The 27,926-nt window shown below is 41.5% G+C and overlaps 1 protein-coding gene across 5 annotated transcripts in view; it reads left to right on the top strand.

Annotated features, from left to right (window-relative positions):
• The first annotated feature begins 7,520 nt into the window (after window positions 1–7,520).
• Window positions 7,521–27,926, top strand: part of GPR63 (G protein-coupled receptor 63) — a 29,618-nt gene continuing 9,212 nt past the window's right edge. The window contains exons 1-4 of one of the 5 annotated variants that reach the window (XM_040552578.1): window positions 11,870–11,908; window positions 11,994–12,089; window positions 24,152–24,237; window positions 27,682–27,763. The gene's annotated coding sequence lies outside the window, so the exon portion shown is untranslated. The other 4 variants (XM_040552576.1, XM_040552577.1, XM_040552580.1 and 1 more) reach the window with 4 other exon arrangements.

Genomic DNA, 27,926 nt, shown 5'->3' with positions numbered 1-27,926 from the left:
AGAGTGGTAAAGCAAGAGCTAATGCCAAATCTCACTCTTCCTGCACCAGGCTCCAAGTCTCTCTGGTTCAGGTACACATTTGCCCCTTGGGAGCAACCAAAACAAACAGAGCTGGTGCTCTAGGGTACCCAGCTCTCATGCTGGAGGTACTTGATGTCTGTGATTCTCAAGCTGGCTGAGTATGATTTCCCACAATCATCCTCTACTGACAACACCTCACCATCTGAAAAGAGAAGGAGCTGAACAAACTGCTAGGGGAACCCATCGCTGCTTTTTTCCAGTGTCCATGCTGAACTGCTGCCCTGGAAAATCAGTAGCTGCACAGCTAGGAGCAGGCAAATAAAGAAAGGACAAATGGGAGATTACAGTCCTAAGGAAGAAATGAAACTGAATAAAGCAGTGTTTGGACAACAAACAGCGAAAGAACAAATAAGCATGCAACTGTGCCTCCTGTGTATAGGGTAACAGTGTTCCTAGGCTATCCTCCCAGTAAGCTAACTCATATTGTATGTAAGAGCCAGCAAAGTGTTATTTTTTTTTCCCACTAGCTTCTCTAACCTCTTTTTAAATTCAAGTGTTTTAAAAAAGCACATTATCCTTCACAGAAGTGTACCAATGGTTAATTAGGCTCTGTAGACATCTTGTATTTGTTGTTGTCGTTGTTCTGAATGAGGTCCAGAACCACACATTAGCTTGCAGCATATTAATTTCCTATTCAAAACTTTACAAAGATTGAAGCTCTTGACACCATGGTCCAAAACATGGTCCAAACATTATTCTGGGCAGGCACTGCTGAAATACTGGAAATGAGAAGGTTTTGTGTCTCACTCCCTTTTTTTCTCAACATCCCCAGGTCTAGAAATCCCCTCCTGAGGCAAGGTATGACCACCTTCTCCCTCCCTTTTCTTTCTGAAAAAAGTGTGTGGTCACACTTAAAACAAGGGTGATGGTAGCCCACAACCATTTCTAGTACAGCCTGGTGGTTAGAGTAGTTCAGATGCAGAGGGGCCCCGTTTAAATTCCCACCTCACTTGAAAGAACTTTTACCAATATATCTGAGATGATCAGCTGAACCAGCAGCTCTCCAGATGTCAGATTTCCTTGGAAGTGACGAAAGACGGAGGGGAAGAGAGAGAAGAAAAGGAAGGAGAGGGCAAAGAAATGAATGAATGATGTTTCACGAGTGCAGTGGCCCAGAGGGAGATCTGAGTTTCAAACCCAGTTAAAATATCTATGTATAATTTTACACCAACAAGTCACTGGAGTAAAAACAAGTAGTCCTCAGAGCAGGATTCACATTTTTTTACAAATCAAGTGCAGAGACCACTGCTAGTGCCAGTTTTGGGGCTGCCTCCCCTCTTATCCAGATGCCAGTCAGCTTAGGAACCAGGCGCTCGGTCCCGCCAGCCCCGAGGCACTTTGGGGCACACGAGACCAACACCTCAGGGGCAAAGGAGATCCAGGACCTCCCAGCGGAGCAGGCAGCTGACTGACCATTCTTCAGGGTTGCAGTCCTGAAGTTCAGATACAAAACCAGATGCAGCTGGAAGCTGGATGGTGGCAGAGAATACACTTCCTTTATTACACCCCCTGCACTGAAACACTAAACTTGCAGGGAGGGAAGGGCAGAGAGTTGGGAAAAACATTTATAGTTCCCCTCTAGAAAGTCTGTCAATCTAGATTTTTTGCCCCTGGGTCCTGGTTCAAAGAACAAAATAAAGCAAAGATTACAAAGAACTTCTGTAATACTGGACATAGCCTCCCTGCTATTATCTGAAATAACAGAGTATCCAGCAGACCATGTACAAGGGAAGGTTAGTTGGTTCTTAATGGAGACTATAAATTTAGAGAAGTGTTGAGAGTCTTTTCTTAAAATTGGGAACTGGGATGAAGATACATCATCCTCAGAGTTGAGTTTCAGGGAAAAAATATCACTCTGGAGACTATTCCATGCCATGTCCTTAGCCTCCCTGAGCTTCAGAACTAATTGTTAAAGGATGGAGTCACAGCCCAGCCACTTCAGAGCCCCATAGATCAGAAGCAGAATGCTGAATTTTCCCAAAACAATTCTTTTGAGGCAATGTGTATGGCACACTGATGCAATAGAGCTTTGGTCTACCCTGCTTCAAAGACAAACAGTAGCAACTGAAGCAGCAAATGGCCTTTGAGAGGAAGGTGAATTTATGAGGTTTGTTGACCATCTTTTCATTTTTGCTATGAGAAATAAAAGAGGAATTACTTCAATAGCAGTCAGTAGGGCAAAAGACGAGACATTGAATGCATGGGGATACCTGAAATTACATGATAAAAGTAATAACAAATGACAAATTTTGCTCTAATGATTTCTATTTCTCTATCTTCCTCTCAGAATAAAAACAGGATACAAAACAAACTACTGAAGCCGTGAGGACACAACTAGTTGATATTTACTCCACTGCAAAAGCATCTCTAAAGGTCCTTGTATCTATAGAGAGATGTGAAAGTATTTTCATGCTACACTTCAAATTCAGCTCCAGTTTGTGAGCCTTCTGCATCAATTCACACATAAATGTCATAAATTTCCATTCCAAAATAGCAGTCTGTTTTTTCACCATAATCCTTACTCATCCAGCCTTTCTTCACTGACTCCGGTTAGTGCAGTGAGCTTGTGTGCATTCCACGTATGGGCAGAACAAGATACTTTAACTTCAAGCTCATGAATAATCCCACCAAGATCAGACTTCGGTAACTGTCCCTTCATTGTTACCTTATGCTATGTTGTTTTCATGTCTTCAAATTGCATTACAATGGCATTGCAGGTAAAAAGGATTATAAGGTTTTTATTTTGGATATACCTCCCAGAAACCAAATTTTGAAGCCTTTCTTTTCTTCAGGGCCCAGAGTTCAGAAGCCTTGAAACTCAAGACTCTTTTGGAGAAGTATACAGCCTACATCTAACTGACTGATAAGTACAAATATAAAATCTCTCAACGTCTGATTTTTTGTTTGTTTGTTTACTGGATGATTTCTTGCTCTTGTTAGGAAACAAAACCTAATTGCATTGTTTTGTCGCCCATGTTCAATGTTTCTAAAAAGAAGGCTTTTTGTTTTGGGAAAGTCACCCCTGCCCCCCACCCAACATTACTCTTTGCCTTGTTCTGTATGAGAAAAAAAAATATCTGTGAGGTTTAATTTTAGCAAAAGGTGAAGCACAGTCAAGTTACAGCCAGATTTCTCTTCAAACAATAAAAAAGTTTCATAAAAAGGCCTGACCATTTTCTCTGCGTTTTTACATATTATACTGGAAATCACCACTGAACAGAGTTAAATATCATACATATGAATAGAATAATCAGAAGAATGTGAAGTAATCCTGAAATGCTCATGTCAGATGCTTTCAAGTGAGAACTGAAGAATTCTGACAGTGGCAGACAAAGTAAATTAGCATAAGCGTTATGATACTTACATTGTAGTAATAACAATTTAATGTAATCAGCAAAGTGATGAAGCAGTGAGTCATTGCTCTAGGAAAATGACCAACAAGCCAGGAAACACCTAATAAATACTGTAATCAACAAAGATTTCCTTCCCTTGGTATTCTCTGGAATTAATGAGACCTGTCTCCACTATCATAATAGCAGACAGCAAGAGACACTCTACCTTCATGGCCTGGATTGCACTAAGGCATTACTTAAAAGAGATCAATTTTACCCTGCTAGTCTTAGCAAAGATGGGAGCAGCAAAGTGCACCAGCAATCAGCAGTTTGACCACTGGGTTGTCCAAGCCCCTCCTTGGTAAAAGAAACAAAAAATGCCAGCACTTATCTTGGAGTTGCTGTTTCACACCGTGTCACAGGGAGAGGCACATGTATTAACGCTAGTGCAAGAGAGGGAAGAGCAGTAGAAGAAAATAAAGCATGGTTCACTTTTACTAATTAAATTTAACCTCCTTACGGCACCTGTTGCTGGGGTGAGGTAATTGAGAGAATCCTTGTTTGTACAAGAGAATTTCCTCCTGATTTCTTTCTTCACAAGACCTGTTTTTCCCTGTTCTTTTGGGTCTGAATGACTAAGCTCTTCTGCGGTCCTTTCTCAACAAAACCTTTTTTTCCTTCCGTCCAAGGAACAGCTGGAATAACTAGGCCTTTGTATTTTAAGTTATTCATTAAAGTTAAATGGCTTTCTCTTCAAGCTTGTCCTAGGGCAACTATTATAAGGTTAACCTTTCTATAGCTGTGAATTCAGATAAGTTGCCCAATTTTCTCTGCACCCAGCCAGACACAAATATGTATGAATATGCCTTTTCTATGGTTCACAGCTGTTGCCTCAATACCTATTCTGATTTCCCAAAACAGTACTGAACATCAAGGGAACAAAGGTCAAAAGCCATGAAATGCAGTTTGAGAAGGGCAGAGAGCACCTCATCGTTTGTTTTTTGGTAAGCCAGCTGGTGATCCTCGGTACAGTTTCCTGGATACAGCTAGGTTATTTTACTTATTATAGGATAAAAACAAACAAACAAACAAAAAAAACAAACAAAACCCACCAACAACACAAACACACACACACACAAAACAAACAAGCAAACCAAAACCAGTTCCCTACAAAGCAATTGTGCTTACCAGAGACTTTACCCCAGCCACATAACCCCACAGATCACTGCCCCTGCTTCACCTGGCTGTCTTTTTCAGTAGGCTTCTTCAGCATTATAAGAACTTGCCCAAATCCTGGAGGCTCCTTGGCAACCTTACCTCTAAAAAACGTTCCTTTCTGCTTTGGCTCCTCTACTCAGATCGTACCCTTTAATACTTTCCTAAAGCTCCTTCCTAAAACAAGGAAGAAAGAGATACCTAAAATACCTAAATCCAAGGACATTCACACAGATCCATTGGATACAATTAGGTAGACTGAGAATTAAACTGCCCAGGCAAGATTTAGCATTTCCTCTGGGATAAAAGTCCTCTATCCCTGTTGCCTTAAAGGCTGGTTGGTTTCTTTTTTTTTTTTTTTTTTTTTTTTTTTTTTTTTGTTTGTTTGTTTTGTTTACAATTAAACTCTGTATGCAGAGTGGTACTAGGTGAGTGCTAATCACCTCAGTAGCTAGTTATAGCATAATCTCAAACAGTAAGGATATAAACATTTGTCAATGCTTCTGAATAAGCGCTGAAGAGACTATATAGGAAGTTCACTGCATTTTGACAGCAAATCATTCTTCCTATATCCTTGTATCCACAGGTATGTGTAGTTCCTTGCTTTGGCAGCAAGAACCTGACATTGTTAGGTTTAATTACTCAAAAAAACAAAAACAAACGAAAATACCCACCACTGGAGGATCACTTTAAGATGTTTTGCTGCCTCTTCCACAAGATGGAGTGTAGTGATAATATCTGAGGATTTTCAAATTGAATCAATATATCACGTCTCCCCATGCTTGAAAAAGCCTTTAAAGACTTCAGCCAACTACAGAAAACAAATCAGAAACCCCAGTGGGGCAGTTGCTCACTGTAAAGTTATGCTTGCTTCAGATGGGAGGAGCTCAGATGCATCCCAAAAAACAACTGGAGCCCACAGTTGTTATTTTTTTTTCCTATGTCCAAAACAAGCAGTAGAACTTAACAGCAATTTTTCTCTGATGAATAAATGAAAAAAAAATAGTGCTCATAGGCACTTGTTAAAGAAGATATAAGAATAAACAATTTCACTTGGTCAAGAATTTGTAAAGCAGCTCACAAACCAGATTGCTCTCTCTTTGGCTTTGCATTGCTGTTCTCAACCGTAGGCTTGTGGTGCAGAGTGGGTGAACTCAATTGAGAGTTGTACTTCTTAAAAACGAAAACAAGAGCAGTGGATGGAGCTGCTGACATTCTGCTGGTACCACATCGGCCTCATGTTTCAGAGACCCATCTCAGAGAACAAGAAGCTTCCTTTTTCTCCTCTCTCATGTTCTGAGTTCATTGCAGGCAGTTCTGATCTGCTACAGGGATCTATTATTTGGCTGACAGTCAGGTAAACGCATTTTGAATAGGAAAAGGGATTGTGAAAGACTCTCCCTGACTCAGACATCAAGCAGTTCTGTGATATAATAGAAAGTGAGAGTGCTCATATCAATTTACATCCTTCTAAATCCATTTAATATGATATAGCAAGTCTTGCCAAATAATACGTGTTTTAATTATAACAATAAAACTACTGGCTAAGACCTGTTTCCACCACCAGAACAGGCTTCCTAGAGAGGTGGTTGACGTCTCATGCCTGTCAGTGTTGAAGAGGCACTTGGACAATGCCCTCAATAATATGCTGTAGCTTTTGGTTAGCCCTCAAGTGGTCAGGCAGTGTACATCCTCTAGATGATCTCTTTAGGTCCTTTCTACTGAACTATTCTATTTGATTCTATTTGATTCTAACCATACTAAACTACCTTAAACCACATAGTCTTTGGCCTGAAATTATGAGCTATTGCCTTGCATGTCATGTGGCCTTAGGGTTACTAACACAACCCATCTGGTAACTCTTCCTCCTTGCTGAGCAATGTGGGCAGTGAGAAGACATAAAGGCTTATCTTAGTCCTTAAAAATCAGCTGGTGTACATAGAGACAATCGGAGATACTTTACAGCAATTGTCCTGCTCTGCTCTGTGCTGGTGTGGCCTCAACTTGAGTACTGTTTGTGGTTTTGGGTGCCATGGAGGAACAACTTAAAGACTGTTAGAGAGTGTCCAAAGAAGGGCTGCACCAAAGATGGTGAAGGGTCTAGAGGGCGAGATGTATGAGGAGCGTGTATGAGGAGCAGCTGAGGTCCCTTGGTTTGCTCAGCCCAGAGCAGAGCAGGCTGAGGGGAGGCCTCATGGCGGCCTGCAGCTCCCTCACGAGGGGAGCAGAGGGGCAGGCGCTGAGCTCTGCTCTCTGGGGACAGCGACAGGACCCGAGGGAACGGCATGGAGCTGGGACAGAGGAGGGTCAGGCTGGGTGTCAGGAAAAGATTCTGCACCCAGATGGTGGTCGGGCACTGGGACAGGCTCCCCAGGGCAGCAGTCACAGTACTGAGCCTGCCGGAGCTCAAGAAGTGTTTGGACAGCACTCTCAGACACATGGTCTGGTTTTTGGGTGGTCCTGTGTGGAGCCAGGAGGTGGACTCAGTGATCCTTGTGGGTCCCTTCCAGCTCTGTGATTGCACGATTTTATTATTAATCTTCCCTCCACATACACAGGGGCTGCAGTAACAGCACCCCAAGGCGCACATCCTGCTGCTGCCCCTGCCTGGCAGAGGAGGCTCCTCCGGACCCACACCCCCTGCCCGCACCACCCCAGCACCTCCATCTCCCCCTCCCAACCCCACGCCCGGCGGCGGGCCCCTCTCCGCCCGGGGGCGGTCCGGGGGCGGCTCCGCTCCGCCGGGGAGCGCCGTGCCGCCGCCGGGAGCCGCGGCTCGGCCGGGCTGGAGCGTGCGCCGAGCCCCGGCAGGCGGAGCCGCGGCGCGGGCGGGCGGAGGCGCGGGCGGGGCCCGGCGGCGCTGCGGCGAGCGGGACACGGGCGGGCGGGCGGCCGCGGGGAGGCTGCCGGCGGGCAGGGCAGGCGGGCGGGCGGACGGACGGGTAGGCAGGCAGGCAGGGCAGGCGGGGAGGCGCTGGCTCGCCTGCTCGCCCCTCGCTCCGGAGGTTCCGCGGCGCTGCCCGTGCAGCCGAGCCGCCGCCGGAGCGAATGGGGAGGCGGCGCTGAGCGGGCTGCCCTCCGCGGTGGTGTCGGCGGGCAGGGGCAGCGGCGCCGCGGGCGAGCGATGCCCCTCGCTCTGTTGCCTGCGCTGCCCTTCCTCCTCCTCCTCCTCCTCTTCCTCCTCCTGCTGCCGGCTTCGAAGCTTTTGTTCCCCCCGGCCGCTGCGATGGCAGGGAACTTCCCGCAGGGATGGGCTCAGGCCGGGGCTCCGCAGGGCGCCGGCCACGCTGCGAGGTGAGGCGAGGCGAGGGGGCTCTGCCCTCCCCGGGGGGCGCAGCGGGGGCCCGGCGGGGGTCCCCCGGGGGGGCGGCGGCGGCGGCGGGGCCTCGGCACGGCGGGAGCGGCGCTTCCGGCCCGGTGCCGGCCGCCGGGGGCTGGCCTCGCACTGCCCCGTCCTGCCCGGGGCGGCGGGGAGCTGCCGGCTGTCGCCTTCCCGTCCTAATCGTGCAAAAGTCTGCGATCAGCCGGGACCCGCCGCTGGCGTGGCCGGTGTCCCGTAGGCACACGGTGCTCCCGCTGCGGGAGGCGCTCCTGTGGCAAAAAGAAGCGCCTCGCTTCAAATACCAGCTATTTTGCAGCGGGTGCGCTCTTTTCAGCGAGGTCTTCTGTATACTTGGCTTTTAAAAGTCATAATACAGCGCAGGCTGAAATAGTTAAAGCGTGCGATAAAGTTTTCCTCGCAAACAATAAAAACACTTTTTGAGGAAAATGGGATGTGCGTGCAGAGGCAGGTGGTAGTGACACGCACAGCCCAAATGGCCTCAGCGAGGTTACGATCCGTGCCCAAGAGGATGGTTAAACAAAATTGCTGTCGAACTCAATTGTAAAAGGGACAGCTTTGTACAGGTTAAACAGGGCGTTTCTAGCTACCTGAAACTGTGAAGAGGTTTCAGAGAGTATTACTTACACAGAACAGCTGTCTGCTGACAGCTCTCAAATGTATTTTTACTGTTGTTTTTGCGCCGTTACCTGTTGTGAAAATGTATTTGCCAACATTGCTGTAGCCAAGTTTCCAGGATAACGTAATTGATTCACTTGTAATTATATTTTTCATCTACAGAAGCAGATTTGGTAATGACTGGTAATTAGTAGAATTATCATTTCTAAATAACTTTTGTTAGAAATATTTACTGCGAGATGATCGTCCCTCAGAAACCCGGCTTCTTACGCTGTTTTGCATGACTCATTTATTAGGGGGTGGTCTTACTGTAAGAGGGCATATCAAGTATAGAACTTTTTTTTGTTAAGTGGAAGAAAATAAGATGAGGCCGTGGATGTCAGTAGATCACGTGCAAGGAGCAAGCAGAGGAAACAGGAACAAGCCGAAATGAGCTCGTTTTTAATTCTTGTGTACTACTATATGTAGATGGATAATTTTTGTGTACTTAATGGTATTTGACATTTAAAATCATTCTCTAAGAGTAACAGCAGATAAAGCTCGGAGATGCTACCTCCATTTCTCTGCCAGTTAATTAAACGTACCCGTGGTTGTTCTCTGGTCCTGAAGCCAGTTGCCCTTGTCAGTGCTGCTTAGCCTCTCCTACCTTCCTGATCAGGGTAGCTGAATATGAACAAGTGGTAGGGACTGTTCCCTGGGCTGTGCTGAGCCCAAGCCATGCCCAAGAATTGCGTGGGGGAGCTGTGGTGGCCTGTGCGAGAAGCACGCCATGCTGGCCTTAGCAGTTGGGCACTCGGCATGACCGAGCAAGTTGCATCGCCCAGGGATGGTTCCCAGCGTTGTTGGGTTTGCTGGTGTGGGCTTGGGCTGTCAGTAATGCTGGAAGTAATCTCTCTTAACTCTGTGCTCAGTCACTGTGATCTAATTTGCCTGCATCCAGGAGCTCAGACACTATTAAATACTGCTTTTCTGCTGAGAACTGCCAGGGCTGCTTCTTTCTCTACTTGTATGGGTGGGTGCAGAGGGAGTAGGTGCAGGTTGGGCAGCCTTCCCGCTTGCCCCAAAGGGAAAGGTTGTCAGGGCAGGAGCAAGGCCTACACAGCTTCCTTCTGCTTGTCTGGGACCGTTCCCCAGGACAGCATCTGCCCGTGAGCAGTCCCAGTGGCCAGATGTCAGTGCATCCACGGCATGTTGTTCGGATGTTTTCCTAATCACTTTGCTAAAAGGATCAGAGCAAGTAACTTTCTAAAATGCTCTAAAGAAGATTATTTACTTTTAGATGCCTGGAGAGAGTACTAGCCTGTTAAAACTGTTAGACTAGATGTTTAAAATCAATCTTTTGGACCCCAGCCATGCTTGCTGTCTCTTTTTTTGTCACTGAATTTACAAACAAAGCCTGCATACTTCATAGCATTCTGTAAATGTGTGGATTTGTTCACAGTTTTGCAGTATCTCATAGTTTGGTTCTGTAATGAAATGGTGCTAGTATAAGCGTTGTATTTTACACTGTACTTGATTTTGGGGTATTGATATGTCCAGGTAATCTCTTGTAATAGTCTTATAAATGATTTTCCAAGCAAATCTAAAAGATTTCAAACTTAATTGTTACAAATTAGGAAAGTGAGGCAAGAGGAAGAGTGACTGCTTGTCTAAGGAATCTCGGTCATAGAACCTAGAATTAGAATCTCAGGTTGAAAACGGATCTGTCAGGTCGCACTCTCTCTCATAGACATATAAAATACTTTAATAGAATGGTGTATTTTCTCTGTGTATTTGCTAGCAGCTCTTTTTTTTTACTAACCTAGCTGGTAGTGCAGTTCAAAGTTAAGTAGGAAAAATGTTCAGTTGCCTCATTTTCAGCTGTGGATATTGCCTAAATATTACCTAAACCTTACATGTGCGATGGGACTTGGTATATGCTTTAAAGTACTTTCCCAAACAGGTGGTTTAAGCTGAGGTCTCAGTGAAATTCCATTCAATTCCATTTGAATGGAAATTTACAAAATATTAATCTCAACATTGAGACATTTCAACATGTACGTTAGGAGAAAGGCGAGCTTTCCTTTTCTTCTCCGAGTAGAAGCACTGATTCAGTAAGATATTTACACTTAGGCACGTGTTGAAGTGTTGGAGTCCCCCCACTGGTTTGAATGGCACTTAGAGAAATCTCTTGCATAACTGTAACCTAATTTACCTCAATCTAGATGTAGATTATACACAAGCCGTGTTTAAAAGAACATTGTTCAGACCACATAAGCACATAAGTGTTTGAAAATTTAAAGCTATGAAGTGTTGGTGATGTGGGTTTTGGGAGCTATGCTTTATACTATCTAGGATACATTTTTTTTCAGAGCATTTACCATCTAAAATCAGGCAGCCAAAATTAGCGGATGATTTTTGCATCTCTTCCTTGATTTTCTCCTCCTTGGAGTTACTAATGCGAGGTTTGAACTGTGTTGATTAAATACGACATGGTAACACACAATAATTGTGGAGAATACGAGTGCTGGGCCTTCCGAAGGAAGTTGGATTCTGTGTGGGTAAATAGTATTTAGTCATGTAATTAAAGGCTATGTCGTGGCGTTTAATTAAAGTTCCGTAACTGTTACTTCTCAAGACTTGAGAGGCTGACTTTCAAACCTTAGTAGTGCTTATTTTTTTAACATGGTTTATGGGTGTGTATTTCTTACATTTTTTTTCCATCCCTAAAGCAAATGGAAACAAGTTAAGTGTTTTTTTAGTGGGATATCTATGATCACTTCCTATGTTCTTGGCAGATTTAGAACCTGTAGATGCCAGTTCAGGCTTTAACTACCTGAGCTTGTAGCAGTCGTTTTTGATTCATGCATGGATTAATAATGAAGGGAAATAGAATGCTTCATATAAGGGTTATAAAGATGACTATCTGAATTATCCCATGGTATCTCACAATTCTTATATAATATTGCTGACTTAAAGAGGACGGTGAAACTTTGGGGTTTGGTTCCTGTTCTGTTGTCTGCAGGGCAATGCTGTCTGGTGAATTTACTGTTGTTTTCCCCACAATATTTTACCCTTACTGCCCTGTTTCTTCTGGGCTGTCTTGTTGGCCAGCTGCTTGTTGCATTTTTTTGCCAGATTCTTCCCTTGGTTGATTTCATATATAATTTCTGGTTGCTGGTCATTTTAATTGGGCAGTTAGAATATTTTATCCTAATCTAGTTTGCAGCCCTCTAGTATCCTTGAAGTTTCTCATTTCTTTCTCCCACGTGATCATGAATTGTGTTTTCCAGCAGGTGCTTGCGTCATTGTGGGCAGTGAATGGATGCTGGTGCTTTAGGAGGTAAATCTAAGTCTTCAACATGAGCTTCTAAAAGCTAGCTAGCTTGTACTGTGTTTTATTTTTTATTTTTTTCCAACCTCATTAGGTTTATGGACCCCTGCACAGCAAATTGAAACCCAGTGACAACAGGCTACCTTTCAGGGGAAATTGGAAATAATCCGTGGACTATGGTAACTCTGAGGTAGTCTCAACTAGCCTTCCAGGCACCTGTATGGTCAATGGAGAAAAATAAGCTTGTCCAGAAAGTGTTTTATCCCTGTGGTTGAATTATGCTCTCTGTGTTGAATTATACTCTCTGCTTAGTGCGGTGAGAGTCCTGATGGCTCTTCTAGCCTTGCTGTCTACCTTTTAGGACAGCTGCGTTTACTCAACGTTAATCCTTAGTGAGCACCTTTGCAGTTCTTAATTTTCTTGTCGTTATTCAATCTACATTCATATGCCTTATTTACAACCCTGAATGTGTAATAATTAATTTTAATGTGTGCTTCTGTGGCAGTGTTATCTCTGTTCTTCAGGAGCAATATGTTATCTTCATGACCTTCCTGTTTTGTGCAAGTTGTCTCCCTATTTTAAGAACAGTACTGTGCTAGATGCAGATTTACAGGAAAAACTTCACAAACAGAAGATGTTTGGTTTGCGTTGCTTTGAAAAGGTGGGGAAAACTTTGCAACAGGTAGGGAGAAAGTGTATTTTTAATGCAAGTTAAAAAATAATACTTCTGTCTTTCTAAAGCTGTCTTAGAACTTGATACCTGATACTACTTAGAAATAGTTATCGATGCAAGTTTTCTGCATCAGTAGTATAATTCACAAAATTATCCCTTTCAAAGGATTGTACAAGGTTCATTGTGTGTAATGATAGAAAAGAGGGTGTGATATCTTGTGAAAAATAGATTACTTTTTTTTTTGTCAGACTTGAAAAGTAATTTGAAAACACATGATATTATGTGCTGATTAAATTCGTATCTTCAGTAGATGTTATTCCAACAAGCCTTTTATTACTTGTTCATTTTGATTTAGAATCTTCTGTCAGTTGTCACTTCTGAATTTTCTTGAAACATTTCTGGAGTCTTGCATGCTTTTTGTGGATGTGTTTTAGAAGTAGATGCACATAATGTGTTCGTGATCTTCTTCTGAGTCCTTTATCACTAAGTCTATGTGCATAGCCTTTATAATTTGTATTAACTCTAAAGGCAGATAATTATTTCAAACGATCTGTATCCAAATTTACTGCGCTTCCCATTACTACCAAAATTGTTTCATGTCACAAAGTAAAAACCTCCGAACCAAATTCCAACCTTCCTACGTCTAGCCAAAGACACGCCATGAAACATCAAAAGAGTACGTTTGCACTTTGCTTTTCCTCAAAAGTACTCACTAATACCCCAGACCTTTGTATGCTTGTATTGAGTGCTCTGGACAAATTTTTGTGTGGCCTGGAGAGGAGCTACCTGTTTATTTTCAGTGCAAAATGCACTGGGTAGCAGTGGGGCCTCCCACCTCTTGCCTTATCTCTGATTTGAAGGGTTCATGAGTCGATAGCGCTGAGAAATTAATTCCATCCGTCACACTACCACATCTTCAGCGTGTCTGCTCAGGCTCCAAGTGTGTCATTTATGATAAGGAGGTGGCATTTGAAACAAGTTCGGCAATATTTAATGCTGACTCACAATAACGTGTTCGGAGTATTTATAACAGGCAGAGGTTGTACTATGCTGTACTGGTATCAGGACATCTGCCATAAGAAATTTCCATCGCAGTTGTTGTGTGAGCCCAGGGATGGGGCTGAGAGCTCCGGCTGAGGGAAGTTCAGAGCTTTTTCCCTCCCCGTTCCCATCGTTTTGATAAGAAGGCAAGTTTGGGCTGCATACATCTTTTCCAGAAATATCAAAGCATAAAGTCTCAGGTAATAGCGCTTCTGCTGTTAAACCGCTAGATCCAAACCAGCTGGATTACACATGTGGTTCACAGCCACCACAAATGATAGACCTGAAAAAGCATCCCCACAGCATGTTGGCAATGCGGTGCTGTGCTTCTAGATATCACCAGCAAGGCAGAAATTGTAGTCCCCATATAATTCCCTCAGGTTTCCCTGCTGTTCTCAAAGGCTGTCTCTGTTCCTGGGAGGCATGCACCTATCAAGCATTATGCAGCAGTTGCGCAGAAGCATACATCTGAAGCAGTTGGTTCAGACAGTGCAGACGCGTGCAGACAGATGTAGAAACATAAAGATGTGGCATTCATACACAGCATTCTTAAGAAACAAGATTATTGTTTCGGCTAGCTGTTTGAGTTTAGATGAATTTTGCTCTCCAGAAATTCATGTTCTGTCTGCTTGCGGGCCAAGCTGATGTAATTACTTCAGAGCTCTGTTGAAATTAGGTGAGATCAGTCTAGTAGGAAGGAAACGGGGGCTGGGGGAGAAGCAAACACTGCAGAGGGAGCAGACCACCCTAAGATGGTGAGCTGGGGGTTTGTACTGGTGAGCACGTAAGGCAGTTGCCAGACGCTGCCCAAAGGCCTGCCCAGTTCGCTGCTCGGTCTGGGGGCTGCTACAAAGCCAGGCCCTAAGTGTTTCAAACAGCTGTCATCCACATAGTGAAAAGATTATATGCGTTTTGAAAACATATTCAAAGAATGAGTTTAATGAACTGTATCCGTCAGTTAATCTATGATTGATAGACCATCTCCTGAGAACTTGTGGTCGCTCATGTAGCATAGAAGTGTTTGAATGCATAAGTGATTTTAGACTGATGTTTGGGCATTTGACCCATTTCTTCCCTCGCGTGGGAGAAAAGCCAGGAAGAGCCAGCATTGCTTCTGTCTGACGGTCAGCCCCGTTTTGTTCTCTCTTGGAACCAGCCACCACCAAAGCATCTAGGAAATGTTGATTGTAATAGACAGTCAGGTGGGACTGAACTTGCAGTTACTCTTCCAATCAGACTTTCCATAAGAAGAACTTATGTAAGTGTATCCCTGCTGCAGTGTTCTTCGAGGGGAACATTGGGAGTCGAGTAGGTGCTACTGCATTAACTATTCCTGTTGGAATGCAAGCTGGTGAATAGCAGTGAGAAGCACTGCCCAGCTCCTCACCAGAGGAGAGTCCTGATTTATGGAAGAGAAATCTCTCTTCGGTGGTTGTCAGCAGATCAGGCAATACGGACTTGTGTTCCGCCACCACCACACGGTGTGGGCAGGCAAAGCTGCGGTAGCGTTGTCGCTGGAACAGTTCACTGTGTGGCAAAACCATTTTGTGGGTTAGAGACCACCAGCTCACTGTTGGTGAGCCTTTGTGAGATGCAGGCAATGAAGAAGTTGTTCCCTCTGTGTACGTAACCGACGAGCTTGCCTGCTAGGTTAGAACTGAATTTAATTTACAGGTTGGTGTTGCCAAATTTGTGCAATATGTGAGATGCATTCTGCTATGTAAAGTTGTGTCCCTTCATCCTGGGGGAAGATGCTCTGGCGGTATTCAGTTTCATCTTTGCACTGATGTAGCCAAGCTGAATTTCTAGTTCCCCTCCAATCTCAGAATTGGTTCTCCTGAATATTTGTATCTTACCTAAAGGTTTTGGGGTGACTACGCATAGCAAATTACTTCAGCGAGCACTGGAAAAACACTGTGAGAAAGACTTGTCTTGAGTCACAGATTAGGGATGAGCTGGATCCACATGAGATAGGAGCTGTTTTGTGGGCTAGCCTGAGGCTGTGGAACGCACTAAGGATCATCACACAGCTGGACAGCACTTTCTGCTTCTAATACAAGACACCCGTGCTGACATAGTCTCTGACATAAATGCTGCAAATGTGTAGCATGCATATTAAAGTAAACCTGCAAGTAACAGAGAACCGCAACTGATTCTGCTCCCAGAAGAGACCGGTCAGCATGGGGTGCCCCCACTAGACATGCTTTTCCCACCACAAAGAGGATTTAGAGAGTGTGTGACACAGGTTGCATTGCTGAGTACACGATGAAAATGGTGAAAAAACGCATATTTATCATTCTTGGGTTCTTAACAATGAGTAAAAAGAATCTAGTTGGGGACTAGATTCTTATTTTAGTGTTTACTGATGATAGTTTTAGTTCTAGATGCAAAAAAAAAACCCTGAAGTATTTTAAGACAAGTAGCAATCCTTTGTAATGTGATTAGCTTTCCCTGGGTTTTGTTGGTTGCTGTCAACAGTATTGCATCCCAGGCCTTTGATATTACTTCTGATAGAGAAGTCTGAAGAGAACATATTGAGCTTGTACGAAGGCTCCTTCAGAATCCTCTAGCTGGGCCTGGTGGCACAAGGATGAGGGAAGTGTTCCCATTTCTGACGCTTGCTGGAAGAAGACGTGCAAGGTCTTTCCCTCTCAGAGCAAGGGACTTGGGTCTTCAGGAGCTTTGCTTAGGGCAGCAGTGCTAAGGAAGGGATGCTGTTGTAACACCTGGAAGTCGAAAGCCTGTGTGCATTCTCAGCATGTGAATCACTTACTCAAGCTCGAGCGTGGAGAGTTGTATGTGTTTTAAGAACGTTACTGCCTTTTGGCTTCATTTATATGCTCGCTAATCATGATGACTGGATGCTATTTAAAATGTGAATGCTTCTGAGGCTATTTCCGGTGTACAGGAGGATATGGTTTAGGAATTTAGCTTTCTGCAGCCAGATGGATTATAATGTTGCTAAGGAAACAGACTATAAATGAAGTGGCAGCTGAGTGTCCCTAGAACATCAGACTGCTCGAAGCTGGTATTTTAAACTCATTTAGGTGGGTAGATAATTGATGCGATGAGAAGTTAATTTCCTGCGTTTTACGCTTCGTTAATTTTCATTGCTTTGTTAGTATTTACAAAAGGTAGCTTAAATTCCCACTCAGACCACCTGGTGTGTGGGTCACTGAACAAAAAATTGCTATTAAAATTAGAAAATGGACAAAAGCTGTACAGTAAAGTAGATCCTAAAATAATCATTAAATCTACTGCTCCACAGATAATGATCTAAAAAAGACCTGGCAGCAGCATGGTCCTCCTGAAAAACTGGGACTATGAAATAAGATGAGATTATGCCATATACATAGGAAAAAGCAGAGCTGCTGTGGACCTGAAGAAGTTACAAATCTGGAACCTCGTGTATAAGTTGTAAAGCATGTATATTTTACTGAGCAACCACTGCCATTGGTAAGATGGATTGACTGGACAAGGGGAGGGCAGGAGGAGTTCTGAATAGCCTGAAATACTTGCGGACCTCACACTTTTAAAAGGGTATAATGGGATGTGGGTCCTTCCCCTCCCACTTAACCAAGGTGGTAACTGAAGAGTCAGTAACTTTAGATCCTTGTGCTTGTTTCACATTGCTTGCTTTACTCTTAAGTGCCTTGTGCTCCTGCAGTTAAAGTCCTTTCCTTGCGAGCCTGATGAGATCGGAAGCTCTGAAATACTTGGGTAGCCAGTGGTACCCGCTTTCTCAGCATTGTGTGTGCCGTGGTTCAAGATAAGAGGAAGGAGCAGTCTGCATCCAGACAGGGTGTGTTTAGACTTGTGCCCACTTTCAAAAAAACCTGTCCAAAGCAAATAGGTAGGTAGCGAAGGGCAGCACAAATACCTAGCAAGAGCCTGCTCTGCTGTTTTGAAGTTGTATCCTGTGCATACGTGGATAAAGCATTTGAGCAAGTGGTTATAACTTTACTCGGACATATTATTTATGGGGCATATCTATTCAAGATGGGAAAACATGTAAGTGTTTTACAAGCTGTTTTTGTTTAAGAAGAAGAAAAATAAGAGGTCTTGGAGGTGAGCAGGCACTGGTTGAGTCTGTAGAGATTCAGAAACTTGTACTAAGTATTTCTGTAATGAAAAGAGGACATCTGAAAAGCTCATTGTAAGACTAAAAACTACAAGAACTTGCCAAGCAAAGATGGTTTGTGAGCTAAATAGGAAATGGAAGGCTGAGGAAGGATTTAAAGTATATACATGCGGTTGGTAGAAGTACCATTCTATGTTTTCTGAATTGAAATGAAATTGTTTGCAATAAAACACATTCTGGAAAATGAGTCAGTGTTCCAGCAGTGCTAAACCTCTTCAGCCTGCAGTGTTAAAACTGTCATTTAGAGGACACTGGAGAGGAGTATGTCCGGTCTCTTCAGCCAGGTAGGCAGCAGAGGTCACTGGGGAGATGGCACTGAGTACACTGGAGCCTTTCCTTGCCTGTTTGTTGTATGACTGGATTTATTGCATTGATGGGAGTGCCATCAGTCTACGTATGGATCAGTATCTGTCACTGCCTTATCGCTGCAGTCAGTAGCCAGGAACAGAATCCAGCTATCAAAGAACGTACAGCATGACTTTTCCTCTTTAGTTATGCCTTTTCTGAGGGGCTTTAGGATTGAGCCAGATTAATTATTCCGGTGTGTGTTTGCTCCCTGAAGGATCCACTGCCTCTTCAATGGAAGCCTTTCTCATCTCCTGCTAACTTGTTTGCCTGTTGTGTGGTGGAAGGAGCCCTAGGACCCGTGAGAAAGCTAGCAACAAGGAGCATGCTGTGGATCACCTTAACTGTTGTTGCAAAGTGCCTTTAGGAAGCGAGATAGTAGGAAGAAGACAGCAAGCCAGATGAAACTGCCCTAAAGGATTAATTGTGGCTCTTAGTTGGTTGAACTTGGACGAGAACTAAAGTAAAAGTACCATGAAGTATCAAGGTGTGCTGGAACAAGTTTTGTTAAAGTGAATCTTTTCTTGTGTAAACAGAATGATGATGTGTAGCAAACAGTTTTGGTTTTTATTAGATTTTGTAGAAATATGTTAAATTCAACAAAAATTTAAATGGAAAAGCAATAATGATTTGATGAGCAAAAACTTTTATAGAAGTTATTTTTAGCCAGCTCTGAGAGCTGGAGAGCTGCTAATAGAAGCTTCACTATTACATGTGGAGCAGGAAAGTCTTTTTGAGAGAAATAAGATCTGACAAAAATACTTACTTTAAATCAGTTCCAAAGGAAGGCAGAAAAATTACATCTTAATTGACAGTTGTGATACCTTCTGTAGCATCCTGGTACAGAATCCCTTATAATTATCTTTCTGAGTAGTTTAGATTCCTTTTTTTTTTTTTTTTTTTGGTCTTGGAAGTGTAGGAGGAGCATCACTTTTGATTTTATATGCATCCTTTTCGATGTCTGAATAATGTTAATTCCAACATGATCGATATTTTAGGGATTATAAAGAGATTTATGTATAGCACAAAGGCCAGAATCTCGTTTCCTGGTCTCTCTTGATGGATGTCATTACATTTTTTTTCCTATACATCTTTTCCATAGCTTAGTCAGTGTATTTTGCTGTTTTAAAAAACTGCTACAAGTCTCTTGGTTTGAATTTGTGAGCAGTTTCTGAGTAGTCACAATCAAATTAGAAATTATGTCTTAGGTTTATCACTCTTAGGTGCAAGATGATAAATTCCATGCAGTATTTTGTCAGGATCAGATTCAAATTGAAACTGAAACTAACTGAACTTATGTGTGACTGAAGAAACACTTAAATATTATTTGCTAAACGAGTTAATTGACCGTACTTAAACAGCTTCAGTTAAGTAGAAAAATAAGATCTTGAGCTAGCAAAGCAGAAGACAACATAACTTAATGGGTAACTCCTGCCTTGTGAGGTAATACTTCTCTGTGTAGTTTATTATTATTAATATTTATTTATTTTAAATAGCGTAAAAATCCCTCACTTTAATTTCTGAAGGAGCTTTTCCATGGAAAAATAAGAGGTTTGTTGACTGGGAACTGCTGTGACTATATCCAGTGAGACAACTGTTTTGGTGTACTGTTTGTTTAACAGTTCCTAAGTACCACAAAACCACTGAGTATTACAAAAGTCACTCAGTTATCTGTAAAGTTATTTGTAACAGGGCATTATAAGGTACTTAAAAAGGTTGTTCCTACAAAGGATTTGAATTGTTCAATTGATAAGCATATCTGCTTGCTTTGCATTGTTATTTGAAAAACAAAAACAATATCTGTTCTATCACATTAAAACAAAACTGTTTTAAAAATCACTGCATCAGCTCATTTAGATATATATGTCTACAAGCCAAAAATATTTTTCAAAAATTAAATTCGTTCATGATGCATGGAATGCTTGCAAGCCCTGCCTATCACATCTGTATAGAAATTGTTTGTGCTTGTATCGCACAGAATCTGAATGTCTGTAATACGTCATCTCACCCTGAGAACTGTCCAAATGGGAACTCTAAATTTAACAATTTTTCAGATCTGTAATATGAACAGAGTTGACTGATTTCTAACTAGGATTGTTTCTCAGAGGTAAATATGCTGTCTTGAAAGGGTTATTTCAGCTGACTGGACAAAAATTACTCTGAAGCCATGAAACAATCAGATGACGTGGTTTAAAAATAGTTAAGAATTTGTCTGATTCTATTTTAGGGAAAATAAGATAATGGTCCAATGTGTAACTGCTTTAATAGACTAAACCAGACTATCACAACAAATTATAGGGTAAATCTGGAAAAATACACAAACCACTATTAGAGCATTTTGTTGTGTTAAGCGTTTTTGGTTTTGGGTGAATAGAGATGTTAATAACTATCAAAGATGCATGCATTCACATGAGTATACATACACACAGAAGTAATATAAAAATATTTAAATATGCATATAAACTAAATCTGGTTTTAGTTTTCAACTGAATCTTATTCTGACAGAGTTTGAGTGCTCTCAGAGTAGGATGCTGCAAGCAGCAACATTTCTGTCACTTCATTGAACTTGCTACTGACACGTCTCCCCTATGAGCCAAGAAGCAAGATCCGTAACATCTGTATTACAGCAGCAGGGCTCTTGGGCGGCATCAGAGCTTGGCTGTAGCATGAGCTGAATTCCTGTGGGAAAAACATAGTCACGGCTGACCCTTTCGCTTCAGGAACTAACCCAAATCTCGGTATGGGCAGCACAGCGTGAAGCGGGTACAAACTTGGTAACATTTTTTCAGTCATATTAATCACTTTGGCACTACTGTCTCTGCATCTTTCCCTAAAAAAAGATGAATTTTCATTGAATTCATTTTATTTCAAAACTGGGTATATTTTTGTGGGAGAGAGAACTTAATAAATTGCATCAGCATAAAATACTGTTGGTGATCGGGTTACTGTTTTTAAAAGGTTAATTGGGTAAGCCCTTAGGATTTGGTAAAAGTGTGTGCTAATGGCTGTTACCAAAACAAATAAGGAAACCCATTTTCCCCTGTTAGCAGATCGGAGTGCAAGTGTACTGGGGCACTGCAAAGGAGGTGCGAGCAGTTTAATACAGGGAACCTTTAGATCTGTATGGTAAATGAAGATGAAACATCAGTCTTCCATTCAATTAGAGAGCATACTGCAGAAGTTGCTGTAGTTGAAAAGCTAAAATAGCCTTAGGACAACTGTTTTCATGACCTGAAGTAGCCTTTTTTTTTTTTTTACTTAACTACAATCTTTTGATAGACTGACCTTTTGGGGGAGAAAGGAAGCTTTCAGCGCTTAAGTTTATTTTGCATCAAGGTTTGAATTTAAATCACAAGAAAATGTTAAGAAAACTTTCTTTTTTTTTTAAGTGACCATAGATGAGGTGCAACTAACTTTAGAGAACTGTCAGTAAAGTACTTGTTGAAAGTTATGACTCGTTTGAAAAGCAATGGTATACTGAAAACACAACAGTATTGAGGCATTCTCTAACCTGTTGCAAAGTCTTTAATGTAATCCAAATGCTTGTGGGAAACAAGTTTAATGGTGTCTTAGATCTCTGTGCTTTTGGTTCTGCAATTTCCGTTCTTTGGAAATGACAGTTCTTGGCTTGGGGAATTGAATTAGACCTGGTAAGATGCAAATTCCTCTAAGATCATCAGTATTTACAAGTTTTGCACAGCTCTTGCTGATGGCACAGCTCTGTCTTGAGTGTGCTCTCTAGTAAGAACCTTTTAGTATACAGACAAATCTGGGCCACGGTCTTACGCCTTGATCTGTGTATTGCTACAGCTTCAGGCTAGAAATGTGAAGCTGTTCAATTTGCTTGCTAGGGTCTGTTTTAATCCAGATCAATCCTCGTGCTTCAGGACTGGGGAGCTGGGCTTGGGAATGATGAAGAAGTGAGGGCTGGCCTTTTGGTAGCACTGCCAGCTTTAAATGCTGATCTCATGGAGGTGGTAATTCTCTCAGTAGAACTGTGCAGGTACTGGAGTCCTTACACTTGAATTCATTGAGGGATTGTATAGGATTACAGAGCTTTTCCCCTCCATTCAGATTTAGAAAGAAAAAAAAAAAGCCTGACTAATCATTTATAATGGGAGGGGAAAGAAGGAATGTCATTTGGAAACAGTGTTAACCCCTGACTGCCAACAGAAAACTACCCAAAGCATCTTGCCCAGGTAAGAGCAAGTTCATCAGGCTACTTAATCTGGAAAACTTTTCTAAATTTTACTTTACTTTTTCGCCTGCTTGGAAGCTTGAAGTGGAAAACATTTATGGTGATATTTTGGATGCTTCTCAAAATTGGTTTTAGAGGTGCTTTTAATGAGAGTTGGAAATACCTTCTGTAAACACATAAGTAGAGAGAAGAGATGAGTCTTATGCCAGAGAATGTGCTTGTCTGGTGGGAAGATCTGGCAGGTTGTTGCTGTATTCGGTCCATCCAGGTTCCTGGCAGTCTTCTGCCTGCTGGCAAAGCTATTCACTTTAGACTCTTCAGAAAGACTAAAAGGGAAGATTAACAGTTCGTGATCCTTATCTCACTAAAGATGGAACAAACTGGGTGATGAAAGTCTAAAATAATCTCATGGTTGCATTTTCACTCTTTTATACATAATTAAATCTGGGACTTCCTTTTTTTTTTTTTTTTTTTTCCCCCTTTCCACATTGTTCTGTGGAATAAAAGTAAGATCAAATTTTGTGCTAACGTAAAATAATTTTATATTAATAGCTTGTCAGGGAAATCTTTCAGACACTGACTTCCATTGTGGCTAGATAATGGGTTTGTTCTGCAGAAGGCAGTTTTCTCAGCAAGTGCCAGTCTGGCAAATCAGGCTTTACATTTTGGATGTTTGAAGTCCCTGTTAAGCAGGTTGCACATACAGAAATTCAGCACTCAAAATGCTGAAGGAAGCAGGAGGTTATGAGGGGTCTTAAAGTACAAATTCTTCTTCTTTTGAAGGTCCTTGTCAACTCATTGGCTGGTTTGTCCTCCAACCCCCATGTACAGCATTTATTTAGATGCTTGTTTGTGAAGGCTCCTGCCATCTTTTGCTCCAGTGTGGAGGTGATGTTTTGAAAGAAATGGAAAGTTGTGTAGTCTTACTTTTTTTTTTTTTTTTAAATCAGTGTCCGACGTCTTTGTTCTTTTGATTTTTATATATAAACAATATTTATACATATTGGGATCTTTTGGTATGGCATATACTCAGCTTTCAAGGCTCCCTGAAATTTTGTAGCTTCCTTCTGGGTATATGTAGAGAAACTACATTGAAAATTGGTGATCTGAATTAACAACAGGTATGTCACGATAGAAGATGCAGCTTTTTAGCTGTGGTAGCCCACTTTACAGAAATGCTTTTAACTACTTGAGGCTGATGATAGCTGATGATTGACTGATATTTGAGCATATAAAGCAAGTGCTGAGATCCTTTTGTTCTTATTGCTTGTTCATCTTTGTTCTTCCTCTCCAGACTTGTTTTCTTGCCTTTTGTTTTTCTGATATAGTTATGCTGATATCTGTGCCATTGGAAAACTTACTCAGCTTCTTTGTGACATTCAGTAGCACCCGATGAATTTAAATGACATTTCTTACGAGAGGCTTCGGAGGTCTCAACATCAGGTTCCTCGTGTTTTAGACTAAGCACATAGTTTAAGAGGTTGGATAAGACTTACGGCAACTAATTTCTGTGCGCTTGTTTCCAAATGAATTCTATGCATCTGAATGAGATCTAAACCAAGATGCCACTCTGGTCCTGAAATATCTTGGTATTAAATGTTGAGATTTTAATTCTATGCAGTTAAGAGAGCTGAGGATCTCTTTGGAGTAATGAAGCTGTCCTTCCTAACGTCTGTACCTCCTGCAAGACAGGGACACGTGATCTGTATTTCATTGTGAGACACCGCGTTTCCTACCTCTCCAAATAAAAAAATGAAGTTTTATTAGAGGAGAAACTGTTGCTATTCTTTGTGATCTTGTTCTGCTTTGTTTGTAAATATGCAATCAACCTTTGGGTTTTTTTTTTTTGGACAGGTTATTTGGAAGAGGAATGCTTTGCTGAACAGGACAGCGCAGGATGACTTACAATTCCTGTTCTTCATGGGAGACTGTATGGATTGGTATGCTTTTTTTTTTTTTTTTATTTGTCAAACTGATGTGTAGTGATTACATATATACTCAAAGGTTCCACTCCTAAAATTTAGGAAGCAAAGCATTTAGGAAACTTCCAGCTTACTAGTTTTATGTTAACTATGCAGAGATATAAATTCAAATAGTATGTTTTCAATAATATTTTCAGGGTTTACTGTTCATCTAGGTGCTACAGTATTAAGTTACTTACCTCTTCAACATACGTGTGGTTAATATGACTGTTGAACTACTGGGAAAGCTAAGAGTTGGGGGAGTACTGTGGCAGTACTAGAAATTAATCTAGAAGTGCAGAAGTCCTTTCACATGATCTACAAATTGAGAACATGATTTTTCCCGAGAGCTAAGAATATAAAATTATTAATTACATTTTGCATATTTGCGGTTTCGAATAGTAATAATGACTCGCATGGCTGGCATTTCTTGACAGTTAATGGCTCTCTGAATTTAAGATAGAAATAAATATCCTCAAGAGGGCAATTAGTTGTATTTAATGACCCAAAGCAGAGGTGGCTGTTCCCCACCATACTTTCCTTTGAAAATTGCCGCAGTAATGTTTATACAGCGGAAGAGAGGAAAATTTCCTAAATTAAACTAATGCTTCTTGTGAGTAGTTTTGTGGGTCATCTACTCATGCAGCGTAGTTGATTAGTTTCAATTTAGGATATGTAAATAGGTATTAAAACTGAAAACTGCTGGTTCCTTTCAGGAGGAACAGTTAGGTGAGTAAGAGAACATTGTCCCTGCTGATTTGTGCTCTGACTCATTCTTTGCATTGGCTTTAGCAGAAAGGATTCCACTGCAATATGTTGCTGCCTCTACTTAATGGCACAGGAAAAAATGTTCAACTCATATTGAAGCAGGAATATGTCCCAGGCTGCCTTGTTCAATAACAGTGTGTCAGAAAGTGCATACTTGAGTATTTTCTATCAAAATATTTTTTTTTCAAAAACAAAATAAGCCCGTGACCCTCATACATGCTCTTGACTTTATTTATCTTCCCAAAAGGGTATTTTGCTTTTTTATGGTTATGCTGCATAAACTGTTTTTGCAGAGTTCTACTTCAAAATAATGGCAGCCTTAAAACATACAGCAGGTTCCCATTTGGGACCATTTGAAATATTCCCAAGAAATAGATTCACCATATCAGGCACTGTGAGCTTCAGGTTTCTGAAGAATGATGGCTTGTGCATGCTGGGCCAAACCTTGGTACTGGACAGTACTGAAAAAATGCTTGCTTTTAGCACATAAATTTAATTTATTAAATGATTGGACATTTTGACAGTAATTCATAGCATGTTCTGATCTGCATCAAACACAACTGTTATTATGGTACTTTTTTCACAAGTAAAAAGTTCCCTGTTTTGGCTGTGTTGGGAGTTACCGGTTTTGACTGATGTTGTCTTTGCATATGAGATGGAATCATTTATTTCTGGTTGAGCATGCTATCCAGATTTTGAACGGAAATTATTTACCTTTTAGCTTCAAAAGCTGTTAAAAACAGACACCATAGTTCTAGCAGTAATTATATTTGATGAATGAAATTTGTGTGGTATTTAGCTTTAAGTGTGTACTTCATTGAAATAATTGTGTCTATTATGTTCTATAAAAAGAAAGTTGCATACGAGTGAGAACCTTGCTTGAGAGAAAATGTACATACCCAGTAATTTTCAGTACAGAAATGGAAAAAAGTGATTGTGTGAAGCTTTTTTGCATGTGAAAAGAATTGGTGAGAGTACATGTTCCAAAAGTGAGAATGCTGTGACAAAAGGTACCTGCCTCTTGCTTGAGCACTTTCACTGTCAAAAAGCTTACCTATTTAAACTACCAGAGCATGGTCTTCTTTTTACGAGGTATGTGATTGCCATTCAGCAACGACTGCCTTTGAAATTACAGGATCTGTCTTTCTCAAAGAACAAGTGAGGGCTGAAATGAAATTGCTCTGAAGTTATCTTATTGGTCCCTTTCTTTCATTTGAAATTTCTATCCTTACATAATTTTGGGGAAATTTGAGAGGGTAGGAAGAGGTATGCATGAGAAAAGGAACACAAGGTGCATGTGTAATAATCATGTGAATGCTCATGGTAAAAGCCCTGTGAATAAAGAAAATAAATGTGTGACTGCTTACAGAAGGGATCCTTTTGAGTTTGTTGGCTGAAATGCTAATGACTTTTACAAAGAATGATAGCCAAGAAAGGCCATAACTAGCATGCCTGCAGGTTGGATAAGTACGACTTGAAAACATGTTTAAGTATGGAGATTTGCTGTGTGATCCGTGGAGAGATTTCATACATCAGACTGATAAACAGAGGAAGGTGCTGCCTAGAAACCATCAGGAAGCAGTGACTACATGAGCAGCACTCAGTTTCCTTCTACCTGGGACCCAAAGACTTCAGTCCTCTTCTTAGGTTAGGTATTGTCTTCCCAAAAGCGGATGACAGCTTGTTTATTGTTCTCAAAACGAAGATACGTCTGACGACTTTCGTAACAGCCGAATGGCTGACGCTCACTTCCCACTGAAAGCATTTGGCTGGGTCCAGGCAGCAGCTTGGGTGAGGTCATTCTCCTCCTCTTCTCTTAAAGCTGTGCAGAAAAGCATATGATCATCACATTGAGAAGTTGCAAAACAGGATGTAGCGATTTGCTTAGGGAGCTGCAGTGGTGAGGGAATGTACGTGAGATTATTTTTCATAGTCATTTTTTTTTAGGAACAGTCTACAGACACCTGTGAGTCCTTTGTTGTATACTGAACAGTGCTGGTTTGAGAAATACAGGATAGCACGATCTTTTTGGCTAAACTAAGGGCGCAGACCACTTTTGCTCTCACTCCCCTTGTTTCCTTCCTTCAGTTTAGAAGGACAATTCATGATAAAGCAGCATTTTGTAAAACTTTGATACTTTACCTTGGAACGTGAATGCTTCTAGTTATTTTTTTCTCTTAGGGTTTTTATGACATGCTTTCATCTAAAGCCTTCCTAAACTTTTCATGTTCCAGAGTGTAAAATTGAGTGGCATAACCTAAGTTTTCAGCTCTTTAATCATGTTTAAGGGAGCAAATTCTATTGTATTTATACAAGTTAGTCAATTAACTGGAGGTATGTGCTTTAAATGTCTCTATTCAAATCAGGTGGCCACACATACTTTGCAGTCAGCTGAGGGAGAAAGGGTGATTCACCTCTTCCAGATTATCTCTGAAGATCTTCCTAAATATACCCTAAATTGCCTTCTGAACTCACAGAAGCTCTATGGCATCCACAGCATCCTGTGACTAGTATTTTCACAAGTAATTGTAAAATTATTATTTCCTTTGTCTATTCCTACTTGTATTATGAGAGACAGCAATCATTCACTTTCCTTGTGCCACTAATAATTCCTAGACCTAATAATTCGTAGACCTATGTGATACCTTTTTTCAGTCACTTTTGAATGGAGATCAGACGAAGCAGAATTGAACGTAGCACTGAAGATAAGAGGTGCCATGGATGTGTATTATAGCAGGTAGGGTATATAAATATATATTGTATGTAGATGGCTCCTGCCTTTCTTTGTTGCTTTACTAACAGTTCTGAACGCTTGGTTTAGTTTTCTTAGAGCAGACTACCATCAGTTGAAAATCTGTTTTTCTTCTGGATGGTAATAGTTTGTTTAGCATCTGTTACTG

The sequence above is a fragment of the Cygnus olor genome, chromosome 3, assembly GCF_009769625.2.
Source record: "Cygnus olor isolate bCygOlo1 chromosome 3, bCygOlo1.pri.v2, whole genome shotgun sequence".
In the NCBI taxonomy this organism is placed as follows: Eukaryota; Metazoa; Chordata; class Aves; order Anseriformes; family Anatidae; genus Cygnus; species Cygnus olor.
Note: the sequence above shows the minus strand (reverse complement) of the source record. Positions and strands in the feature narration are given on the sequence as shown.